This window comes from Pseudophryne corroboree, chromosome 6 (assembly GCF_028390025.1).
Source record: "Pseudophryne corroboree isolate aPseCor3 chromosome 6, aPseCor3.hap2, whole genome shotgun sequence".
Taxonomy (NCBI): domain Eukaryota; kingdom Metazoa; phylum Chordata; class Amphibia; order Anura; family Myobatrachidae; genus Pseudophryne; species Pseudophryne corroboree.
Window position 1 is genome coordinate 386,247,258 of NC_086449.1, and position 7,985 is coordinate 386,255,242.

Consider the following 7,985-nt stretch of genomic DNA (forward strand, 5'->3'; position numbering starts at 1 on the left):
CTCAACATTGATAGAATGGTGGAGGATTATATGAGTGACCGCATCCAAGTAGGCACGTCACACAGTCCGTACTTATACTGGCAGGAAAAAGAGGCAATTTGGAGGCCCTTGCACAAACTGGCTTTATTCTACCTAAGTTGCCCTCCCACAAGTGTGTACTCCGAAAGAGTGTTTAGTGCCGCCGCTCACCTTGTCAGCAATCGGCGTACGAGGTTACATCCAGAAAATGTGGAGAAGATGATGTTCATTAAAATGAATTATAATCAATTCCTCCGCGGAGACATTGACCAGCAGCAATTGCCTCCACAAAGTACACAGGGAGCTGAGATGGTGGATTCCAGTGGGGACGAATTGATAATCTGTGAGGAGGGGGATGTACACGGTGATATATCGGAGGGTGAAGATGAGGTGGACATCTTGCCTCTGTAGAGCCAGTTTGTGCAAGGAGAGATTAATTGCTTCTTTTTTGGGGGGGGTCCAAACCAACCCGTCATATCAGTCACAGTCGTGTGGCAGACCCTGTCACTGAAATGATGGGTTGGTTAAAGTGTGCATGTCCTGTTTTGATTATACAACATAAGGGTGGGTGGGAGGGCCCAAGGATAATTCCATCTTGCACCTCTTTTTTCTTTTCTTTTTCTTTGCATCATGTGCTGATTGGGGTGGGTTTTTTGGAAGGGACACCCTGCGTGACACTGCAGTGCCACTCCTAGATGGGCCCGGTGTTTGTGTCGGCCACTAGGGTCGCTAATCTTACTCACACAGCTACCTCATTGCGCCTCTTTTTTTCTTTGCGTCATGTGCTGTTTGGGGAGGGTTTTTTGGAAGGGACATCCTGCGTGACACTGCAGTGCCACTCCTAGATGTGCCCGGTGTTTGTGTCGGCCACTAGGGTCGCTAATCTTACTCACACAGTCAGCTACCTCATTGCGCCTCTTTTTTTCTTTGCGTCATGTGCTGTTTGGGGAGGGTTTTTTGGAAGGGCCATCCTGCGTGACACTGCAGTGCCACTCCTAGATGGGCCCGGTGTTTGTGTCGGCCACTAGGGTCGCTTATCTTACTCACACAGCGACCTCGGTGCAAATTTTAGGACTAAAAATAATATTGTGAGGTGTGAGGTATTCAGAATAGACTGAAAATGAGTGTAAATTATGGTTTTTGAGGTTAATAATACTTTGGGATCAAAATGACCCCCAAATTCTATGATTTAAGCTGTTTTTTAGTGTTTTTTGAAAAAAACACCCGAATCCAAAACACACCCGAATCCGACAAAAAAAATTCGGTGAGGTTTTGCCAAAACGCGTTCGAACCCAAAACACGGCCGCGGAACCGAACCCAAAACCAAAACACAAAACCCGAAAAATTTCAGGCGCTCATCTCTAGTCTACAGTATGTCAGAGGTTTTCCTAACAATCCATCTGTCACAAACCCTAACATACACATAATTCAAATTTCAATTAATTGTGCTGGTCAATGGGTTGATTGAATGGGAACCAGTAAGGATCACGACGTTCAGAATCCAGGCAGTCGGAATACCAATGCTGGAATCCCGAAACTGCTCAGAATATTGGCACTGGGATCCTGACATGCATCACAATACCAGAGCCAGGATCCCAAATGAAGGAATGCCGGCTCTACAGCAAGGTAAGCTTTGCCGGGGGAAAGGTTAGGTTTAGGCTGTGGCGGGAGGGTTAGTGTTAGGCTGCGGGAGGGGGAGAGTTATGGTTAGGCACCATCGGTTAGGGTTAGGCTGCAGGGGGGATTAGTTGCAGGCTACAGAGAGGGAGGGTTAGGCACCCCCAGGGATGGTTAGCGTTAGGGAGGTTAGGGATTAGGTTTAGCATAGTTACCTTTTAGGTGTGGAGATCTTAAGCATTGGGGTGCTGATGTCACTATTCAGACTGCCAGCATCCCAATACCATCCCAATTGAACATGTTGAATATATTAGCCAATGTTTATATAGAGGAGCATTTCACAACATAGTTTTCCTGCATTAGTTTGCTAGGAGACCCACACCACTGTGAAAACGGTATACGAGTGGGATGGATGGCCTTCCTCTTCCTGCACTGTGTGCAAATACTCATTCAGATAGTGGTGACGTTTGGCTACAGGTTACAGAAAAGGGAGGGTGTGTTGTCAAGATGTTTCTTAAATATCCATACACTTTCATATAAAGATGTGCGCCGGCCAAAATCTTTTAGGTTCTTGTTTTGGATCTGTATCTCCTTCATGTTTTGGATCTGTATTTGTATTGCCAAAACCTGCCTTGCAAGTTTTGGATCTGTATTTGTTTTGGATCTGTATTTGTTTTTTAAATCATAAAAACAGCTAAAAAAAATCACAGAATTTGGGCCTGTTTTTGTTCCTACAATAATATTAACCTCAATAACATTCATTTTCAGTCATTTCCAATAAATTTTGACCACTTCACAGTTCACAATATTGTTTTCATGCATTTTAGGCCAAAGGTTGCAGCGAGCCAGCAGAGGCACAAACACGCAGCAGTTTATAGCACATCTATGAAACATTGCCACATGGCAGTGCAGAAATGAAAAGTGGTTGTCCTTGGGCCCTCCCTCTCACTCTTATGTTGGATATTAAAAATAGAGATGAGCAAGTTCGGTTCTCAGAGAACCGAACCGTACCGAACTTCACGCTCTGAGTCCGGTTCCGAGTCATTACAGTCATTCCAGTATTATAAGGAATGCAATAAAACACGCAAAAAAGTAATGAGCAGCTAAAATTGTAAACACAAAGCAAATCGCTATAGAGAGTAAAACCAATCATAAAAAGGTTTATAAATACAGAAACAGTAAATGGTTAAAGAAGAAGAATGTAGGCCCAATAAAAGATGAACTCGGAGCTTTGATAAATGATAATAAAATAAAACCAGAAATACTGAACAATTTTTTTCCTCAGTATTCACCAGGGAAGATCAGATGGTGAGAGTAGTGCATAACGATAGTGAAGGTAATGACTCTTGGCTTGATACTTTTTTAACTGAGGAAGTAGTCATGGAGAGACTAAGTGACATAAAGGTTAATAAATCACCAGGCCCAGATGGCTTTCATCCGAGGGTTATTATGGAGCTTAGGTCACAGCTAGCAAAACCCCTATACTTGATTTTCTATAGTTCAATTAGATCAGGCATGGTACCAAAGGATTGGCACATAGCTGAGGTAGTGCCTTTATTTAAAAAGTGTTACTAAAAATAATCCTGGTAACTATAAACCAGTTAGTTTAACCTCTATAGGGGGTAAAATATTGGAAGGAATTTTGAGGGATAGCATAGAGGATTATCTGCAGGCTACTAAGATTATTATCAAAAGTCAGCATGGGTTTGTAAGGGACAGATCATGTCAGACTAACTTAATTAGCTTCTATGAGGAAGTGAGCGAGAATCTTGACCAGGGAAAAGCAGTGGATGTGGTCTATTTAGACTTTGCAAAAGCCTTCGATACAGTGCCTCACAGGAGACTGATCATTTTAATTAAGGGAACTTGGCAAAGGATGTACTATTTGTACATGGATAAGTAATTGGCTGGATAACAGAGTACAACAAGTAGTGGTCAATGGGATGTTCTCCAGCTGGGCATCAGTAGTCAGCGGAATACCGCAAGGGTCCGTACTTGGCCCGCTACTGTTCAATATATTTATCAATGATCTAGGAATAGGCCTGGAAAGCACAGTGTTAATCTTTGCAGATGATACTAAACTGTGTAAGGAAATTAACTGAGAAAGTAATGTGGGGCCTCTACAGAATGACTTATTTAAACTTGAAACCTGGATGTCTAAATGGAGAATGAAGTTCAATATAGAAGAATGCAAAGTTGTGCATTTTGGGACAAAAAACACACTTGCATCCTACACTCTAAATGGGGAAAATATAGGGGTAACTGTGGTGGAAAAAGATTTGGGGGTGCTCATAGATAATAGGCTTAATAACAGTACACAATGTAAAAATGCAGCAAAGAAGGCAACTAAAGTGCTTGCGTGCATAAAACGGGGCATTGAGACGAGAGACGAGGATGTAATCCTGCCTCTGTACAAATCATTAGTACATCCGCACCTGGAATATTGTGTTCAATTTTGGGCACCATATTATAAAAAAGATATCGGGAAACTAGAAAGAGTTCAAAGGCGAGCTACTAAATTAATTAAAGGGTTAGAGACACTGGAGTACGAGGAAAGGCTTACTAGGTTAAATATGTATACACTAGAAAATAGTCATCTAAGAGGAGACATTATTATACTGTATATATCTTCAAATATGTAAAGGGTCATTACAAGGAGTTTGCAGGGGATTTGTTTATTAAAAGAACTCTGTATTGGACACCTGGGCACTCACTGAGGCTGGAGGAGAGAAAATTCCGTACACAACATAGGAAAGGGTTATTCACAGTAAGGGCAATAAAGATTTGGAACTCCCTGCCGGAGAAGGTAATAATGGCGGACTCTGTATATTCATTTAAAAATGGATTGGAGACATTTCTAACTGGAAAAAGTATCCAGGGCAATAGCATTTAATATAGTGACATTAATATCTGGCAGTGGTAAGAATCATAGTTGTCAAGTGGTACTAAACCATTACTTCAGCAGGCGCATTATAATATGAACAGCTTATATATAAATGCAGGTTGAACCCGATAGGCATTTTGCCTCTTTTCAACCTCACTAACTATGTAACTGTGTAACCACTGACACTTCCGTAACATGTCCATAAGACGGACCACCTTCGTGCATTTCTGTGACTGAAAAAGCAAACTGTGATGCCTGCATGGTGTAACTTAGGCAAGTATTTACTAGAGATGTGCGGCGGGCACTTTTCGGGTTATGTGTTTTGGTTTTGGATCTGGATCCCCACTCATGTTTTGGATCTGATTGGTTTTGCCAAAACTACCCATTCGGGTTTTGGTTTTGGATCAGGATGATTTTTGAAAAAAACATAAAAACAGCTAAAATCACAGAATTTGGGGGTAATTTTGATCCTATGGTATTATTAACCTCGATAACATTCATTTCCACTCATTTCCAGTCTATTCTGAACACCTCACACCTCAAAATATTGTTTTTAAGCCAAAAGGTTGCATCGAGGTTGCTTGATGACTAAGCTAAGCGACACAAGTGGGCGACACAAACATCTGGCCCATCTATGAGTGGCACTGCAGTGTCAGACAAGATGGCAGTTTTAAAAACTAGGTCTCAAACAGCACATCATGCAAAGAAGAAAAAGAGGTTCAATGAGGTAGCTGGATGACTAAGCTAAGCGACCCAAGTGGGCGGCACAAACACCTGGTCCATCGAGGAGTGGCACTGCAGTGTAAGACAGGATGGCAGTTTTAAAAACTAGGCCCCAAAGAGCACATACTTGATAATGTACTTCACTTTAATTAATTTAATTGTCACTTGACAATGACTTCTGATGAATGCGCTGCAGGTGACATATAAGGGAGGATGTACTAAGGTGGTTAATGTCCTTACCCCTACTTATCATTGGATTGACAAAGGCAACAGATGGCTTGACACCTGTTGTCCAGATTTGTGGAGAAATAATTCCACACCGAAGAGGTGGCTTTTTTGGTATTTTGCCCAGGAATGACAATGGGCTTTTTCATCCCATGGCCAACAACTGTCTCCACTGGTGCCTTATTCAAACAAACCACATCACCAGCAGAATCCTCATCATCAACTTCCTCCGCAGTGCCAGCTACACCCATATCCTCCTCATCCTGGTGTACTTCTACAGTGACATCCTCAATCTTAATATAAGCATCTGAACTGGTGGTGCTCCTCCCAGCACTTGCAGGGGGCATGCAAATGGTGGTAGGAGCCTCTTCTTCCCATACAGTGTTGTGAAGGTCAGACCTAGACATCGCAACCGCAGACAGTGCCAGCACCCCTGTATTTTCACAACTCCCCTGTACTTTTACAGCATGCAAGATAGGGCCAGTTTTGATTTTCACTGCACCCTAGAATTATTACAGCATACAAGACAGGGCCAGTGTACATTGATTTTCACTGCACCCCTGAATTTTTATAGCATACAGGGCTAGTGTAGTGTTATTTGAACAGCAACACCCCTATATTTTACAGCATACAGCAGTGTGCTTTTAATTTTTAACAACTACACCCCTGAATTTTTAAAGCATACAGGGCCAGTGTAATGTTATTTGAACAACAACACCCCTATATTTTACAGCATACATCAATGTGCTTTTCATTTTTAACAACTGCACTTCTGAGAATTTATGGCATACAGGGTCAGTGTAATGTTATTTGAACAGCAACACCCCTATATTTTACAGCATACAGCAGAGTGCTTTTCATTTTTAACAACTACACTCCTGAATTTTGACAACATACAGGGCCAGTTTTCTGTTATTTAAACAGCAACACCCCTTTATTTTACAGCATGCAGTAGTGTGCTTTTAATTTTTAGCAACTGCACCCCTGAATTTTTATAGCATACAGGGCCAGTGTAATGTTATTTGAACAGCAACACCCCTATATTTTACAGCATACAGCAGTGTGCTTTTAATTTTTAACAACTGCACCTTGGAATTTTTAGAGCATACAGGGCCAGCAGCACCTATATATATTAAAGCATACAGGAGCAGTGTGCTTTTCATTTTTACAACTGCACCCCTGAATTTTTACAACATACAGGGCCAGCAGCACCCCTATATTTTCCAGCATATAGGAGGACAGTGCCCCTGCACCCTGTACAATACAGTGACAGCCAGGACAGCAACACCCATGTACAGCTGCAGCACATGAAACACCAGTGACAGCCAGTGACAGCCAGGACAGCACCACTAACACAGCACTGGTACACTGCAGTGATTGCAGCAGCACCCCTACAGTGCACACATTAACCCCACCCGATGCCACCACTCACAGAGAGAGACAGAGTGAAAATGGTGGTGAAGCGCAGCTGTTTACAGGGGCAAACGCGGGATTCAGCGAGAGGGGTTTCCGTGGGTGGGTGTGTATGCATATATCCATGTATTTATAATATATATATATATATATATATATATATATACACACACACATACATATATATATATTTATATATATATGTATATACAAATATTTATACAGATGGAGCCATGTTCATTGAGCGTGGCTACATCGCAAGAGGGGGATGCCTGGTGTGCCTCCACCCAGGCACGCTGGCGTGCACACAGAGATGCTCCAATTCACTGGGCGCACTCAGTCGCAGATGGAGCCACAATTAGCATGGCTCCATCTGTGTATGTGTGTATATATATATATATATATATATACACACACACATACATATATAGCACACATTCATATATACAGTACATACACAAACACACATGATACATACATACCGTACATACACAAACACACACAAACACATACATACAAACAAACAAACATACAAATACAGTCACACATGAACATAGACTTCACACTTACATATACAGCATTATATATAATCCACCAGGTGCTGAGAGCAGTGTGAGAGGACGGAGGGAGCTGCTGTGGCTGAGCATGCGCAGCCAGCAGCTCCCCTGGGCCCAGGGACATTCTGTAAGCAGAGAGCTCAATAGCTCTCTGCAGCTGCAGCTCTGCCGAGGTGATCGCGATCGCGAACGCGGTCGCGGCTTTTGTTGAGATGGAGACACAGCTGTCTCCATCTCAAAATAGAAATTCAGCTCTTCAGGGGGGTTTCCAGGTACTCGGAAACCCCCCTGTGTGCGCCACTGGTTTATATGGAATCCAAAACCTGCGAGATTCCCACAGTGGGATGATGACATTTTGCCTCATTCTGGTTTCCAAGTCAGGTGGGAAGTCCCGAGCCGGACTCGGATCCGGGCTCGGAGCGTGATGTTCGGGGGTGTTTGGTACTCAGGGAACCAAACCCACTCATCTCTAGTATTTACCAATGCTTGTAGAGAGATAAAGTGGAAAGATATATAGGAGTCTATATACTAAGCCTTTGATGGAGATA